The sequence below is a fragment of the Euprymna scolopes genome, chromosome 2 (genome assembly GCF_053919585.1).
Source record: "Euprymna scolopes isolate OS-2025 chromosome 2, ASM5391958v1, whole genome shotgun sequence".
In the NCBI taxonomy this organism is placed as follows: domain Eukaryota; kingdom Metazoa; phylum Mollusca; class Cephalopoda; order Sepiida; family Sepiolidae; genus Euprymna; species Euprymna scolopes.
In genome coordinates, this window is record NC_136483.1 from 71,640,806 (window position 1) to 71,660,805 (window position 20,000).

At 31.8% G+C, this 20,000-nt stretch overlaps 1 long non-coding RNA gene across 1 annotated transcript in view; it reads right to left on the minus strand.

Moving 5' to 3' along the window:
* The window catches only part of LOC145292175 (uncharacterized), a 103,066-nt gene extending 90,413 nt beyond the window's left edge, over positions 1-12,653 (minus strand). The window contains exon 1 of the long non-coding RNA XR_013869560.1: positions 12,516-12,653. This is a non-coding gene — a long non-coding RNA (uncharacterized LOC145292175). The remainder of the gene's footprint in view (positions 1-12,515) is intronic.
* Between the last annotated feature and the right edge of the window lie 7,347 nt (positions 12,654-20,000).

Sequence of the window (20,000 nt, forward strand, 5' to 3'; positions counted from 1 at the left end):
AATGTTTTATATCCCCTTGAAAAATTTTATCGGTTTGCTCAGTTATTAAAAATCTCATATGATATGAGTAAGTCGTTTAAATTCGAGATAAATTACGAATTTGAAAATACCGTGATATCCATAAGACAGTGGCATTCACTTTAGGCGGATTGAACCGTGGCCTTCGTAATATATTCTATTAAGGCATGTGATCTGAAAAAAATGACGTCACCGCAAACAAGATCTGTCAAACAGCCAGACTGACGATAATGAATCAACAATGTTTACAAAAACATTAGAAAACTCTAAAATGGCATTAAAAAGAGAAAAATAAGGAACACGATAGTTTGTACTGAAACTCTGTCAATATTAATTTTAAAAAAAGAATACAAAACGAAAAAGTTGTATGTGCATGCGTTAAATTGTTTATTACATTAAAAACTGTAGCTTAGTAAGGGGTTACAGAAGTATTGAAGGGTGTGGACTTATCAAAACGTGTGGAGCTCAACAAGTACGATGGAGCTTAAATATAATAATAGAATTATAGACAAGACAAAGCAATATATATATATATATATATATATATATATATATATATATATATATATATATATAGAGAGAGAGAGAGAGAGAGAGAGAGAGAGAGAGAGAGATTAACTACGTATAAAAAGCATATAACACCTCCCAAATTGATTTTTCCTTATTACATCGACAAATAAATCTACTAAACAGTTGGCTTTGTGTTATCTATAATGCTATGTATATATTGGGACCCAACCACCTGTGATGGTCGAATTTTACATTAATAACGGTAAAAATAGAGCTGAGTTAGTTATTATGTGAACAATCCCGAGAAATTCCTGATTGTCTTGCTGACTCCATTTGTTTGGTTGATGACTCAAACCAAAATAAGAAAAAATAAATTCAGCTGAACGAATTTGGGATTGATAATGATATTTAATAATAATATTGTTCTGTGAAGGAAACCATTGAATTAGGGAGAATAGTATTAAAGTTGTTTTGTCTAAACTTAGGAAGCAGTATTTGATCTGAGGGTCAATCTCAAAATTTTGCTCAGCGTGAGAAGCTTTCGATGGAAAGTTACTTAATTAATATGGATATGTGATTTTACCAAATTGGCCAATCCGGGTGAATTCAATTTTAATAATGCAGAGGCTGAATGGGACTTCAGACCTCGTCAGCCTTTCCCCGCTCCCTTATTATAAGAAGGCATACGAGGGCAGTTGAGTCGAGTTGAGCTGAGTTGAGTTGAATTGGAGTGTAGACAGAATATAAACTAGCTCATCCATCCATGTCGCCCCTAACAACCCTTCTCACTGACCACAGGAGATGGGAATATAATAAAAGAGAGAGGAAAGGAAAAAAGAAACAAATCATGTGTTGCAGATAGATTTCCCCCCTTTTTATGAACGAACTATTACACGCGACTCTAAATATTTGCGCAGTTAAAAAAAAATGCATATTTTCCCCCATTTAATTCCACTGTATAATAGCAAGACATTGTAATCAGGACTTTTATTCATTAATTAATCCTTCTAAAAACAAAAGCCGGCGACTGGAGTTTTATTTTATTCATTGTCTACGACATTTGTGACTTAACTACCAAACGAAGCAGTCCACTTGAGTTAATTTATTTCAGGAGACAGCAAACAGAATGGGACACTTACCTAAACGCCGGATACAGACTGCAGCCTACGTCACACCTATTTCCCTGGCGGCTTTGTTTTTTCTTGGTTTTTTTTTCCTTGTTTTTTTTTATTTTTTTATTTTTGTCCTTTACTTGCAGAACACCTATGAAAAGAGGAATAACAGGAGTCGCGCATCAAACCCTTACATCGTATGGCGATCAGGACCACGCTACTGAACTTTCTTGAGTTTTCTGAAATCGGAACCACCTAAAGATATACTTACGTACCGATGAACACTCCATGTAGTCTTCGTCGGTTACGCTTACAACCGTTTGACTTTGGAACTCCATAACCGTCTTTATCGTCGGTTATAATATATATATATATATATATATATATATATATATATATATATATATATATATATATATATATATATACGTTTTTGTCCGTTAAAAACTGGCAAAAGTTATGGTCCGTTAACTTAGAATGAGTTCTTTATGCCAAATTAACAGTTAAATATGGTTAAATTTATGCTCAATTTTTCATTAAATATTAATCTGTATTAATCTCTAATTGTGTATCGAACGGATGACATAATACTTAGTTCACTGCACCCTATCATAACAAATGTCTGTACAAAATTTCAGATAAATCGGCTCAATAGTTTCCGAGAAAACTTCTAGAGTAAATGTGGTATTGTGGCGACCAATCCTTATTAATCCTTAATACGATAATACTTAATTCGTTACACCTTCTCATAAAAAACGCCATTTAAATTTTCAGTCATTGGTCCAGAAGTTTCCGAGAAAAAAGTAGAACTGAGAGAGAGAGAGAGAAAGAGAGAGAGAGAGAGAGAGAGAGAGAGAGAGAGGGGGGCTAAAAGAAATCTCTCTCTCTCGCTCTGTCAGTTTATATATATATATATATATATATATATATATATATATATATATATATATATATATATATATATATATATATATAGTAATTTACTCTAGGATTCTTTCTGAAGAATCCTAGAGTGGATGAAACATGGAATATTACGTGTAGCTTAATCATCGCCATATATATTTTATAAATTATTAACTAGCTCTACCTACGTATATTAATTTTATGTGAGTAAATGAAGTAGTTTATATATATATATATATATATATATATATATATATATATATATATATATATATGGTTTTAAATAAAATAGTAGGCGGAAGTTTCTCGAGAGCTCTTTCGGCTATCATCTCTTCAGGAGCAAATCGATAGCAATCTAAATAGTATTGTGACGAAAATAAAGAGTTCTATAGGGGAACTTATTTAATGTGCCAACGTACGGGGGCATTAATTAAATTTATTTACGTTTAAAAACGATTAAAAATGTTGGCACAACGAGGGAGAAAAAAAAAAGCGGGAGAAAAAATTCAAAGTTCCCCAAAGAGAAACAATTCGTTTGATGTTTCCTTTTGCCGGCACAAAGAAGGTTGACGCACCGCGATAGAGACGGCCTCCAAAATCTTTAAATGGTTTTTGGAGTCCGCTCTATGTAGCACCTCGAACCAATCTATTTTATATCTATCGGCACAGCACGGGTTGTCAACCAAATGCTGGCCAATAGCAGCATATATATATATAAACTGAGAGAGGGAGAGGGAGAGGGAGAACGAAAGATAGAGAGAGTGAGAGAAGGGGCACTACTTCATTTACTTTTATTTTTGTTTAACTGTTGTTCTGTTTTCAAGTTACTTTGGAAAACAATGCCGTGTGTCAACGTTCATCGAGGTGTTCCCAATACTGCAATTCTCTCCGTGTATTGTTCATGTCTGTAAGTGTAATGGTATTTTGATTATTTCTGTAATGAAAGGCAAACAATACTTTTTATGTGTGAAGTCGGTAAAATAACAAGATATTTGATTCAAGTCTTTGATAACAAAATGGTAAAGGGAGACAAGTGTTGTTTATTGTCTCCAAAAAAAAAAAAAAAAAAAAAGACGATTTCTTGTTACATAATGGTCTTTTATATAAGTTATTATGCACACCTGTCAACAGCCCAGGACGTCTATACTGTTTCAACAATTTCACTCGAACGCAGGTCTTTAACTTTTTTCTGATTTTCTGTAACTTTCCACGCTGTATGAACTAATGAAACTTACAGAGGCAAAATTCATTTCATAATATATATATATATATATATATATATATATATATATATATATATATATATATAAATATATATATATATATATATATATATATATAGTCTTTGAAGTTTTTAACCTTTAAAACTATACAAAACATATTTTTTATCATTCGTTAGAAAACCATCTAGTCAGTAAGTCATTTAATCACCTGCAATCACTGCATCAACTCGCTCTCGAATTTACTATAATACCAATAATTTATTTTTCAAGGGATCATCGGTTGTTTACCATGAAACACTGTTTCGGGGATTTAAAAACAAAACAGTATGTTACATCATGGCTCCCCAGCAGTGTTGATCAAACACCACCACCCTTAATCTTAGGAAGAAGACATGTTACAAACATTTGATCCAATTTCCTATTCTTAATTGCAATTACTAACCTTTTCATACTATAAAAATTAATTTCTTACCTGTGCGATTCATCAATTTCCACATTTAAAATGGATACATTTTTTAATTTTTTTTAATTTATCAGTCTTGTATTTATAAGATTAGGATTAATCCATTTAACTACTTATCACCCCCACTATGATTAGTATTTAGTATATTTACATTCTTATTTATTTAAAATTAGATATATAAAGGTTAAAAATATTTTTACATATATACATTTTTTTTTTTAATATATAAATTTATTATATGTAATTATAAATACATTTTATACATTGCTAATATAGTTTTGGATTTCCTTTATTAATATAGTCTGGTTTATCATAAGCGATTCAAAAGCATCAGGATAACGAACAAATGCTTTATTTACCTGTTTAAATATTTTATTTTTATCCCCACCTTGTTTTATCATCCTTATTACTTAGCTAGAAACTGGTGGTACAAAATCTGTTAATTTTAAAGTAACGCGAGATATATATATATATATATATATATATATATATATATATATATATATATATATATATATATATATATGAGGAAAAGAAATCAATATAAGTAACAATTATTCTATAGTCTTTTAGCAACCAATAAAATGGCTAAATAAATATAAATAATTATGATTATATAGACTTTTGGTAACTAGTGAAAGAGAAGTAAGCCTCAAATTTTGCCCAACTCGCGAAAGTAATACAGCGGAGCTGAAGAAATGTTTTTAAGAATTTGAGCGCAAATGTTTTTAAGAATTTGAGCGCAACATACTTACCCAACAGACACAACTATGCGAAACAATTAAACCCCTTCTTTGACAACTTTTGGAACCTTGACCCTCAGAAAAAAGGCAAACCCACCAGTAATCTAACACTCAAACAAACCAAGCACTCGAAAACATTCGAAATAATGATAACATTATCATAAAAGAAGCAAGCAATGCAGTGCTGTTGTAATCATGGACACTACCAACCAATCTGTACTAACATAGACAATACAACCTTTTCAAAAATGCGCAACATACAATAAAATATTAACAAAAAAATAACAAACTTCACTACAAAAACAAACAATTTTACGAACTACCTAAGATACACAAATCAAACGAGATAAAACATATAATCAATACGCAAAACTAGGAATATATTAGCGCCCCAAATTCCAGTAACCTTACATTTAGACCAATAGTAGCAGGAACAGTCTGTCCGACAAGCAGACTTAGTAAGCTAATAGACATACTACGACAACCTTTCATCGATCAATCAGGAGCTACATAAGAGACGACATCGAATTTCTAAGTTCCCTACTACAAGCAATTGACCACAAGATAATATTAGCCTAATTTGACGTTAGCAACCTATATAACTACATACTCCACAACCTAGGGAAAGAAGCATACTTATATTGGATTGACGAACATACACAAAAACTACACACAAGATTTACAAAACAATTCATTATAGACAACATATATAATTTTCAACAACAATTCTTTCGAATTCAACGATGATAACTTGATTTTAATACTAAGCAGAGAAATGGGAACAAAAATGGCACCGATATACACTAACCTAACACTAGCCTACCTTATGGGACTCTATATGTAAAGATGGCACAAAAATACAGGTACAATATCAAAATAGTCTTCATAAAGTCTTGGAGAGATGCCTGGATAATTTCTTTATTCCTTCGAAACCCACATGGGACGACATTAAATACTTACTTTACTCCAAAACCTACATTCAAATTAAATATTATCCTGAAACAAAACTCTACACAATTAACTTTTCTTATACATACTAGTAAAAATCAAAAACAATAGCATTATCACAGCGATCTACCACAAACTTACAGACACCTAACAATATCTTCTTTTTAAAAGCCATTACGCCAAAAGCTGCCTGAAATCCATACCCTACTCACTAGCACACATATCTGCACCATTGTCACTGGTTAACACCTCCGAACGGCGAAAGGAATTACAAATTACCTCAAGGAGAAGAGGATACCCATCACAACTAATACAAAAAGGTATCGAACTGATAGAAAAATACCAGTAGACCAACTCAGAAACCCACAAAATAGAACAAAGAATAAATCCCAATATATGCCTCTATACACAAGATAAATAACCCAAAATTATTCACAGACATAATAAAAACTTTGTCATATTAAACCAAAATGACAAACTAAGTAACATACTAAAAGCCATAAAAACAACAAAAAGCAAACGTCAACCCAAAAACCTAAAACACATTCTAACCTCATCCAAACTCAATCAAGGGGCCACAAAATGCCATAAATTGCCAGGTAGAATTTGTGACATAATAATAGAGGGAAACACATACACATTCAAAAGCCCAACACAAACATCTATCTCACCTGTCTGTTTAAATGTATGTATGTATGCATGCATGCCTAAAACTTTCGACAGAGGCGAAGAATTTCACGAGATGAGTATCATTTTGAAGGTTGACATCTTGGACGATAAATATAGAAATATTGGCCAAAAACATGAATTCCTTCACCTTCAACTGAGCAGTTTTCAAAAGGAGGGGTCGATTTTTTGCGAGCCATTTTTGCAAGTCATCGTATCGGTTGGATTGACTTTACCTAATTTTAACGTTCCGAACTTCCGGTCGCATCATGGAATAGCGGCAAGAGATCAGATTTTCTTTCACTTTCTTTTCCGCCTTCGCGTTATGAGTTCGAGCCTGCCTACTTACTACCACTTTTGTTTTTTGCCCAACACACCTCCAAACACCCGGGCAACGCCGGGTATCCGGGCTAGTTCAAAATAAAAAGACCTAGATTTCACTTCCAAAAATGTAGTCTATACACTAAAATGCAAAGCATGCAACAAATCAGCAATAGAGTCGCTTGGCATAAAAGTAATATAAAAATCGCAGAAAACAGACGCTTGCATGTTTCACAACACATACATGCATGCAGTGAGAATAAATGCCAATTTTTCAAGCCGACAATTATTTTTATTTATTCAAACAAAAAAGAATTTTCATAAAACAAAATTCACCTCGCATTGAACAAAGCTTAACAACAACACGTAAACAAGCAACATACAAAGCACATTAATGCACAAGCATGTGTATGCATGTGTACGCTCACACGCACAAATCAAAACAGGCAAATTGAAGCGCACTCACGCGCACCCACGAGATTTCCTTTGCTTCTAAGGTAACACGTCACCTAACATCATCCAAACGTAATTAATGTTAAGGAAATCCTTTATTTTATCTTATTTCATTTTATTCATGGATATCACGTTTTTAACAAGTGTCTTTTAATCAATACCGTATAAGATAAATAAAAACATTCAATATAACAGCACATACTACAAAAATAAGAGAAATTAGAATCATTAATAAGGAATTACCCAGAAAATATTTAATTAAGCGTTACAAGAAAATAACAGTAACTAAAATATTATAATTAATTATATTTTTAATGCAGAATATTATGGATGTCTTAACAGACTAAAACGAAAATTAAAACAGAAACAAATTAAGAATCAAACTTAAATAAAGTTAAAAACTGTTCCCTACCCAAAACATGGTTTTCGTTACAGCTCTTGTTTAAGCTATATTCATGATTATACTCCACTAGAAAATATACAGAAATATAAGCTATGTCCTGTTATACAAAATCAATAGATAATTAAATTATTAATCAATTACGTAGATTTGTTTATATTCAATATCAAGGAAGAAGTATGAATAAAATGAAAAGTAATAATAATTACGTATGTGTGTATAATTGGGTGTATTTTCATGCGTGTGCGTATGCGTGTGTGCGTGCGCGTATCTATGTAATAGTTATCTAAATGAATATGTACATATGTATGTGTGCATATCCACACTTACTAATCGAAACAGGCACATTGAAACAATCACACACACACACGCTCTCCGCACACATGCACACGCAAACGTTTATAAAACAAAGAAACCACAGAAAAGCATACACACACGTGCCCACACATATATTTTCTCTAGCACACTTGCACATTGAGAAGGGAAACATAATAAATAAACAAATTTCATTGACCTACGCTGAATCTCAAATTCCTTGTAAATTAACTCAATCTGATTCCAAACCAATCAAGCGGAGGATTCCACTTGTTGAAAGACAAAGGTCTTTAGAACACATTTCACTACGTAAGAGGAACATTGAAATGGCCTAAACCAACTTTCATCACCAAATATCTGATGAGGCCGTTAAAATCGCTTGAAACGCGACATAAATATTCAAACTCAAAAATAAACATTCAACCCCAAAATAATAATAATTGAAAAATGAAAATGAAAATATAAAATAATAAACGAAGTATACAAAAAAAAAAAAAAAAAAAAAACACGTGTTAGTGGTTCCACTTGAATATACAATTTTGTCTCGTTGGAATCATTATACTCCTTTTATATAAATATGTGTAGCAACTTTTATTATTGCTAAAAGACTATATAATCATTATTATTTTTATTTATTTATATACTATTATATATTATTTATATATAGACTGTCTGTATGGCAGTCAAGGCTCCTAATATATATATATATATATATATATATATATATATATATATATATATATATATATATATATATATATATTCACTAACTGTGCCCGGTCACGTGTTGCTGTGGCTCAGTTTGGTTAAAGTAAGTATTAGAGTGATTTGTATCATACGCACACACACACAAACACGCACAATCGCACACACACAAACACGATTGTAATAACTTGTAAATACGATTTTAAAAAATAGCACGGTAACATAAGCGCATAAGCTCCATTTTTATTATTAACATCTACGATTTATTTAATGAAAAATAAAAAATAATTTTAGTTCCTTTTTTTTCACTGACTACTGTTCGAATTTTAATACTTCTTATTCAAATAGCTGTACCCGGCCACGCGTTGCTGTAGTTCAGGTTGGTTTAATTATAAGAGTCGAATTCCGGAATATGAAAATTTTCAGCGCTCAATCAATCAGAATCGACAGGTTTTGGGAAGGGAGTCGTTATTATTTCTGAATCGGAAATTGGAAAGATTATGTTATGTCTATGTGCCTATGAGCGATGAGTGTAATCACAATATCGGTGAAAAATGTAGAATTGGTCCCGATGACAACTATTAGCGGTGTTAGGACTAAATAGTTAAGGAGAAAAGTAGGAACTCCTTCCTCTATAGATGCTGCGATTGTGATGATGTTGCTCGTCGGATGCAATGTAGCATTTTATTATAACGACTGAATATTTCTAAAATGTGTTCGAAAGCTACATAAGATATTGGCTGTTAGGCTAGATGTATTGAATTATTATTGGCATCTGTTGTTGGAAACATGAGATACTTTTGTCCAGAGGGAATTTCTGCAGTCATTTTATTCTCTCTCTCTCTCTCTCTCTCTCTCTCTCTCTCTATATATATATATATATATATATATATATATATATATATATATATATATATATATATATATATATATATTAAAAAGGTTTTAAGTGGTACAAAATTTTATTAAAGTTTTAAAAAGGATAAGTGGAATCATTATTAGAATTTTGAGGAAGATCTATCGATGTGGGGAGAAAAAAATAGACACGAAAAATAGTCAAAATGCGATGATTTGCGCATTAGTAACTATGCTAATTACTGTTTTTTTAAATGATAAATAAATAATACGTCCAAATAAAACAATGGGCGACTTTCTAAGAAAAACACCGGATCTCCGAGGCAGAGACGTTAACTTTAATATCGTTTAAAAAGTCAACAAGCAAAAGCTACGTAAACAGATAAACGATAAAAAAAAAACTAAACAGTAAATTGTTTATGGCATCATAGCGTAATGGGTTAGGGCGCTGGACTGAAATACGTAAGATCCGGGGTTCGAATCCCAACAACAGTCAAACTACGCTGAAGAGGAGTAGAGCTCCGAAATACGCATGTCCATAGATTACTGTTTTTATGAATAATGTGTGTGTATATATATATATATATATATATATATATATATATATATATATATATATATATATATATATATATATTATTATTATTATTATTATTTATGTAAATACAGTAATAAAAATATAATTTGCTCTCTTTGATTGAGCACTATCAACGACCCTTGTTGAAATTCAATTATTCTTAATTTTTGAATATTTTTCCACCTGGAATATATATATATATATATATATATATATATATATATATATATATATATATATATATATATATATATATATATATATAGTGCAAAATTTTGTTGAAAATTCAAAGACTTGCATTTTTTTTTTATAACCTTCGTTTCTTTCCTGTTTTCCCCCCATTACAGCTGTTTCGTTAGTGGGAAGGCAATTTTAAGATTTATGTGTCCATAAAAATATCCTGTCCCCACCAACTTCTTCAGATGTTTTTCCATTAGATTTTTACAACAACTAATACATCTAGCTAAATAAATATTAATGATAAAAATTATGCAGACTTTTAGTAATTAATAAAAGCAACTAATATAAATAACGATGATTCTACATTATTAGTTTTGCAGCTAATAAATATAGCTAAATAAATTTAAATACTCAAGATTCTACAGTCTTAGGCAACTGATTCCAAATGAGAACGCTAGTCTACTACTAAAACTAATGGAATAAGTCCAAATAATAACGATGTTCTCCGGCTAAAACTATAGAATAATTTAAAAAAAACAAACATTTTCAACAATTACACTCGCCAAATATATCTAAAAACGCTGTTTTACAACTAAAACGATCCAAATAAATAAAAATAAAAACGCTGTTCTACAGCTAAAAATTACTAAGTATATCCAAATGACAATGATATTTTACAGCTAAAACTAGCCACATAAATAAAAATACTGTTCTACAGCTAAAATTAGCCAAATAAATACAAATAACAATGCTGTTCTACAGCTAAAATTAGCCAAATAAATACAAATAACAATGCTGTTCTACAGCTAAAATTAACCAAATAAATCCAAATAACAATGCTGTTATACATAGCAGTTTAATAATAAATCTAGCCAAATTAATCTAAAACAATAACGACCGACAGCTCTTAAACAATTAATGAAATTAGCTAACTAAATCATAGTAGTAATAATATCTAAGTTCATTACTATTTCAACTACATTTGAATTCATATAAAAGCCATGTTTAACAGTCGTTTAACTAATACTAATTAAATAAATCTATATAATAATGACGTTCAACAAATCTGACTAAATAAATAACACTAACCTTCAAGAGACTTTTAGTAGTTAATTAAACAAATAATAAAACTAACTAAATAAATCAATGCAAGCCCAGAATTCAAACTATTATACAAAAAAAAAAAAAAAGAAAAGTAAAGAAAAAGATAATACGATGTACGTACTCGTCACGGAACAAAAGCTTCATGTTCCAAAAATCACGTATATTGATTATTTTTTAGCAAAGAAAATTTAACCTTTAGGAGGAAGCAAAAACAATTTGTCTCGCTCTGCCATATTTGAAATTTATCACTAGTTAACAAGCGCTCCAAAAATAGAGATCAAAATCAACCGTGTTATGGCTATGATTTGCTATTAATCGCTAAAATTTGTTAAAAATGTGTGTGTGTGTGTATATATATATATATATATATATATATATATATATATATATATATATATTAAATTGTAATTCAATGAATTTCAAAAAACTCTCATTGAAATGAAATGAAGTGGTTGAGTTTCATATCAAAGAATTTTTATTATTCTAAGCAAGACAAAGAATGTTTTAGAAAATTAATCTCCTTAACCTATAGGGTTTCGATGTCTACCATCTTATCAGAGGAGAGAAAATATTAGCAAATAGTTATAAAGGTATGCACCCTATTTGCTAAAGTCAGTGAGACATGGAAAGTCAAAGTGAAAATAATACATTTATCAGAAGTCCTGTAGCAGGAGGATTTGTAGAAAAAGGTATACTTTCGTATATTAATTTTATGTGAGTAAATTAAGTAGTTATATATATATATATATATATATATATATATATATATATATATATATATATATATATATATATATATATATATATATATATATAACTATTTGATTTATTTACATGATTTTGGGAATATGGCACTTTAGTTCCGTGGCGGGCACTTACATCGTATAGTTTTTTGTTTTTGTTTTTTCTTTCTTTTTTGTATATTTTTTGTATATTTTTTTAATCGGGTTGAATTCTGGGTTTGGACCAATAAATCTAAACAACAGCGATGTTCAACAATCCTTTAGCAACATACTCACGCATTTGTCCTCGCCCCAGTAAATAAATAAAGTAATATTGGTTTCGTAGCGGAAAAAGAGACGATAATTTTGACTCCTCCCACTTTCTTTCCATCTTCTAAAGTGTCAACGAAATGAAGAGCAGGTCATGCCTGCGACAGTGAAAGAAAGGAAAAAAATCATACAACTCTTTCCTTTTCTCTCTTCCTCATCCTCTAAACATGACAAACTCTTTGATACATCGGTGGCATCCCCCCCCCCCCGTCATTCAATCATAGTTGTTCGCTTTTAATGTCGCCCAAACATCACTCTGTGACCACCACCGCAACAACAATCAGCCGCTATTTATATGGGAAAGGCTCACCCAAGTGACGCCACGTCTTTTCCCTTTTTTTGCCCTCTCACGACGATTACGACGGAGCTTTACCAATCTAGGAACCCTTCAACAAAGGACGCTTTAATTCTCTGTTATCGGAACTGCCGTTTTTGGTAACATACGATTTATACTTTTTAAAGAGTTTATTTCTATATCTTTTTTACGACACGAGACAGTAGATACCCTGACCTGCATCGTCATAAAGAGGAAAAAGGATACAAAGTTTGCTGCGATAACAATTTCACGTGAAAAATGTACAAAAATAAGGTTTATTCCTAAAAAAGAAAGAAATGTTGTCTTTTCTTTTTAATCGGTTAAGTTGTTGACTAATCGATGACATGCCCGACTTTCACGGAAATGTGTTAAATTTATAGAAATTTAAAAAACAACAATCAAAAATCTTTACAAAAATAAAAGATTCAAACTTAGAAAAGAGAAAATAACACACACGCATTAAATACTTTATTTTCAATACCTCCATTTCGTTTTTCTTCACTTCTCTTGGACTGCTGCAGTCCAGTGCACTGTGCTGCACTTTGGAATTCCCTCCCTGTTTACTGCTTCCCTTACAGTACTAATCTGCAGAAGTTTGAATATAATGTGAACAGACATCTCGCTGCTCAACTCCCCACAATTCCCTGTTAGATATGATCCCAAATAGTAACTCCTTGCGTTCCAAGTGATAATATGGCTTGTTTGGGGTGAAAAGGAATATTAGAAGAAGAAAGAAAAAAAAGCTGTGATATATGACTATTTTTAAAATGCGATTATTTTCGATTAAAAAAAAAACTCAAAAAGACACTTCAACGAAATTCTTGCTTACAAAAGAAATTTAAAAATTAAAAAAAAAACACACAACAACAAACCTTTAAATAAAAATAAAAGGAAAACATTTACGTCCTGTTGAAAATACGCGGAAAAGTTGTTTTTGTTTGCAACTAATATAATCAATTCGCCTTCAAAAGACTCGAATGTCTTCGACACCGCATTCTGCGTTATAAATAACCTGAGTGTTTCAGTAAAAAAAGAAAAAAAAAAAGAAAATAAAACATACAAGGTAAGATTGATAAAAAAAAAAAAAAAAAAAAACGGGTGTAAACATTCATTATTTTGACATAATTATTTATTTTTTAAGCACTAGATCAGATCACGTCACGTGTTGCCTGTTGCTGACATAAATAACGTTGTACAAAGAGCGGAGTTTTTGCCTCATAAGATTTGACGGGCACTTTCTTTGTTGACTACTGATTAATTGTCATTAAAAAAAAAACAACAAAAAAACTGTGTTTGTTCTTATGAAATAGTTATGAAATAATTGGAAACCTCGGCAGCGTAATTGTCAGTCTGCACGAAAAGTTACTGTAGTGTATCACCCATCATCACGATCGTCTGCATCTTAACGACTTCCGTATCATAGTTTCCACAACAACAACAACACTATCATTTGATGAAAAACCAACACGTTTCTTTTTAGACTCCATTCAGACCAGACGTTTTTTTATTTTTCTGTAATATTCTTTATTATTATTATTATTATTATTATTATTATTATTATTATTATTGTTATTATTATTATTATTATTATTATTATTATTATTATTATTATTATTAGTTCATAACGTTGCATTCTTTATCTGATTGTCTCATTTAATCAATTAACGGTGCTAGTGCACTTACTGATCCGCGCTATATTTTAAATCGTATTTCCAAGTTTAATTAAAGTTTTATGTTTTTTTTTTTATTCAATTGTAAGGTTAATGTATAGAATAGGTACAAAACACCCTTCCCTCCTCATGTTAAGAATGGCTTTTTAAATAATAACGTTATTATTTCAGCATGGATCAATAAGTGCACTAGTACCCAATTAGCATTGTATAACACTGCGGGTTCACATTACAACTCCACGTACTTGCCCATTTTGTACACATTGATTTCTATGTTAATTTTCCAAATATTTATACATGAAATCCCATACATGAACGACACGCTTGTACACCCACGTGTTACATACGCGCGTGTTTAAAAAAAATTCTTATAAGAAAATAAGAGAAGGACGTGCAGAACAAGCCTTTGCAGGTAATCAAGAACGTATACCCACCACTTCATGCGAATTGTGCATAAAAATGCATCGCTAACAAGGGCATAAGTTTTTTTTCTTTTAGCTGGCTGTGGTCTCTGTCGTGGTTTATGCAGTCATTATGAATGCATTATACGCCTTCTTTGAAGTTTGCATTGAAGCATTATTTGGAATTTGAAAAAAAAAAACTCTCACTGAACACACACACACACACACACACACACATACACACATACACATTACAAAATGCACCTTAAAGCAAAAAACACTTCAACACAAATCGTGAATTTTTCTTTTCATTCTAAATAAATATACAATTCCTTAGTCTTCTACTTCGAAGCAAAGTATAGTATCTGTTTTTCTACTACAGTTTATTTATTCTGTTCTGTTCTTGCTCAATGTAAAATCCTTCTAGACCGAGTAAATTTTGACTTTTGTTTCAATCCAGATTGCTCCTATTTAGAAAGTTGGATTTTTCACTATATAAAAAAATACGAGCTTGAATCTCACGTTTGCCCTCATGGAGAAGTAATTAAAAAGGGACTTAATTTTGACACATGAGATTTTAAGCCAAAAACTATACTAAAATACACACACACACACACACACACACACACACACATACACACGCACACATACAAAACATGTTCATAAAAAATAAGAGGCATAGCAATCATTTTTCAGTAGTAAAACACGCGTGATTGGATATAAATGTAAATATTAAATGTACCTAACATCCACTATAAAACGCATTCTCACTTAGATTCGTCAATGATACACTTCGTTGCAAACATTACTACACTCACGAGAAACACACACACACACACACACACACTCACGAGAAACACACACACACTCACGAGAAACACACACATACACACACACACAAATAAAACATAGCAAACATAAGAAACAAAACAAAACAAAAAACTCGGGACTGCTACATTTTTTGTGTGGCTGTCGATTTAATCAAGTCTTGATGTCAATGTTTTCGCGAAACTGATCTCACTAATCCAAACACGTTTCAGTTGCTTGAATAAACATTTAACAACAACAATATACAAAACAAAAACACGCACACAAAAAAAATCAACGTGAAAACCTATTAGAATACATGGACATGTGAGAAAACACTTAGTTATGTAAATAATAGCAGTTCGTATCAATAGAAGATCGTATTGACACAGCATGACTTGAAATCGAAAACATAAAGATAGAAAGAGAGAGAAAGAAAGAAACAAAGACAGACAGACAGAAGCAGAGATTAAAACCTTTGATCGATAGGACGAAGATATATTTTTTAAAATTGTAGCAAAGTACGTGATTATATTGCCAATAACATGGCATGACAATAACAAATGAAAATTTGCCAATTGGCGACATTTTTATAATCAATGTCTAAAGTTGTTTCAAAATTATTCAATCATGTAATTCATATAAACTTATATAACACCCACATATATAAAATGCAATACATATATTTTATACTTCCCATGCTATGAAGACCCTACGGTCGGCTATAGTTTAATAGAACATTTATAAACTTACACACTCGACCTTGTGTGACACTAAACTAGGCGTATATATAAAACGTATATGCATGGTAACATTTTTGGGGGAAAATACCGATATATTCCATCAACTTCGATATTTACAGTTCGATATTTACGTGTCAATTATCACTTGTGATTATCAGTTAAATTTAGAATATGTTTAGATGGAGATATATCAATAATTAGCTGCACTGACCGGGTGTTGTCCGCGATGCGGTGAAGTCATTTTAGTTTTTACGGTTTGTTTCGTTTTCACATTCTTTAAACGTATACAGAAAAATAAATAAAATTTTAATTGTAAGGGAGAGAAAACTTTTTATATTCTTCAATTTGAATAAAAGTTATCCCTTCTTGTTGATCAAACTTTTTGTTCGTTTTGACTAATGTCAAAAGATTTGTTTTTTTTTTTAATATAGATTTTCTGGGCCAGTCAAAATCCTTTTTAAATAACTTGTAGCGAAGTACATTATTATATTGCCAATAACATGGCAAATAAATAACAAATGAAAATTGGCTAGTCAGAAACAAAGTTTGATTTGTCAACTTAAATGTTATTTTGGTCTGACTTTGAAAATACTCCGAGGTAACTTCAAATATAGATATATAGATTTTTTTCATAATAAGTTATAACTTATATAGTTCAAAAAGTCATCGTAGGATACGAGTTAAGACTAGAATGAAGAAGATCATCAATTTAGTGTTAGATTAGTCTGATACAATTATAGCGAGAATGATCCTCCCACGTTTGACAGTATAACTGGGTTTGTTCAATGAGTACAATCCATTTGAGACAATATTTAGCACAGTAATGGGTCTTGCTGGTGAGCGAGTTCACAAAAGATCCTCTCCTCAACTAAGATACATTGATTAAATACTAACAGAGCCACCCTGCGTTGTCTGAGGCTACAATGAAATAAAATAGAAGAGGTTAAAAGTGTGTGTAACATCTTTATAATAAAACTTCCTATTTCTTTAATCCATCTCTCTTCCTCTCCCCTGTCTTGTTCCACTTCCGTTAAACCCATTACCCCCTCCCCCATTTTTAAATGGTATTTCATTGAAAATAGTATATCATTCACCTTTCCTTTATATAATATGCAACATTGGAAATTGCTGAAAAACTGACTCAACCTCTGGCCAAACTTGGCCCAAAGAATGAATAATATTTTTACTTTTAGACATTATCAATCCAGGGCAATTGTGTCGGGGGTGTTTGTTTTTGTAGTTTTCTACATTTAGCTGGACATATAAACATACATACACACAGAGAACTGTCGTTTATATAATAAATAACAGCTCTAAAATATTCAGTATGGCTGTCGACGTATGTAAATTCAAAACAGCTATATATATATATTGAATCGTTTATGCATGTTTCAACGACTATACGATTGCAAAGTGTATTTCATTAGGAACACATCATGAATAACAGTTCGATCCCAATAGATCCCAGTGACGGTTATCCAAATGCAATCCATTTATTTATTATGATAACTGTAACAATTCTTATACTCCTATCATCTATCTTTACTTTGGCTGTCATTTTTTATTCGGCGGGTTATAAATCCTTGCAAGGTGTTTTCATGATATGCATTGCTACGGCGAACCTTTTAGTCGGCGTTCTTGTTACCCCCCTTGGTATCTACCTCTCTTTGCATGTGGAATTTTATATGCAAAACAGGCAGAATATCTGCGCTATTCCTGGCATGGTACTCATCTGGAGCATCACCTTTGTGCTCTACTGCATAGGCTATATGGCTCTGGAGAAGTTTTTCAAGATTAAGTTGTCCATTAACTACGTTACGCGAATACGGTCCGCCTACGGTTGGATAGTTGCCTGCCTCACAGCTGTCGGTTGCGGAATAGTGGCGTGCATTCCCATCTTTAGGAGTACGGGTTACATGTATACGAACAAGAGTTTCCTATGCGCTTTCAACTATAAGGAACTATTCTACATCTCAACACCGGCCATCGTCTTGAACTGCGCGGCGCACATGGCTTTGGGCTACTTGGTACATAATATTAAGAAAAACCTTAACCAAACGTGCCCATCTATGCCGCGTCGTTTGAATCGTGACGTCAAGGCTGCTCGTACTATTTTAATATCGTTAGGCATCTTTATATGTTCGTACGTGCCAGCAACTGTATGTATAATCCTTCGCCAAAACAAAGTAATTCAGATACCCAATCACGTATTTTTTATCGTATCTTGGTTGGCAATCTCTAATAATTTCTTCATTTCAATACTCTACTATCATCATAACAGCGTTTTCAGACACAAAGCACGAAAGCTGATCCTTAGTGGCTTGATGCCATGCCAAGCACTTTGTACGAATGGGACGGTATTTGAGGGTCTGTGGACGGTTTCCGAAGTGAATGAACACCTTAGTCTTTAGAAAAGAAAAAAGAAAGAAAGAAGTAGCGAAAGTTTGATCACATTGCGCAATCTTTCATTATAAACTGAAGCGATATAGCAAAAGACAAAAAGGGATTAAAAAGCGGTGAACTCGATGGCAGAGAAACTGCGAAAGTCATTTGTTCGTTAAAAAAAAAACAGGTGCTTGTGTAGATTGATGATCATTTAAATCAACGCATGTTAAGTGAAAACATTATTACGTACTTACATATCATGTAGAAATTAGTATAAATCCCAAAAAATGACGAAAAACGATCAACAAGATGTGCTAGATGTATTTTTAACCAAAAAAAAAAAATAATAATCCACAATTACGGACCCTTAATTTAAATCAATTTAAGCCAAGGGAGATAAGATAGTTTTCCATATTGACTTGGTCTCACAACTGTTAAAACATACGATAAAACTCTTTAATTCGATAAATTCTATTTTTACTTATAATTATTTTTATGCTGGGCCATTTTTTTTATAATTTTTTAAAAAATTTATACTGATTTCGACATGCCACGTAAGTACGTAATGATGTTTTGCACCTGAAATGCTTTGGTTTAAAAGATAACCAAGCTCCACAGGCAAAAAAAAACCAGACACAACCCTAAAACTTAAACCTTCTACGATTTCGCAACAATCGCTGAGACTTGCTGCTCTCAGTGTCGGTGGTAAGACATACACTCCTTCATGTTTAACGAATAGATGCGACTAACGACGACGACTTCATGCAGATCAGACAATCCTGGGGCACGATCTTTGCGAGTTCCATGTAGAAGTCGGACTAACCTAATAAACAAATAAGAATAGCAACATAAAAATACATTTAAAAGAGGAAGAAAAAAAACCCCGGAAGGTCATTAATCGCGTCATTAGCAGTTAGTGACGCCATTAATGATAATCTCTGGCATGTTTCTTCCTGGTGTTCTTCAATAGGACTTCTCACCCGCTTAAATGTAATGTGATATTATAACATGTCGTTGAATACGACAATTGGCAGAGATAAACAGACTTCAGCTAATGTATTGTGCAATATTAGTCAACATGCGTGATGAATCTCGATTTACTTGTATCCCCGCGAGGGTAAAGTTAGACA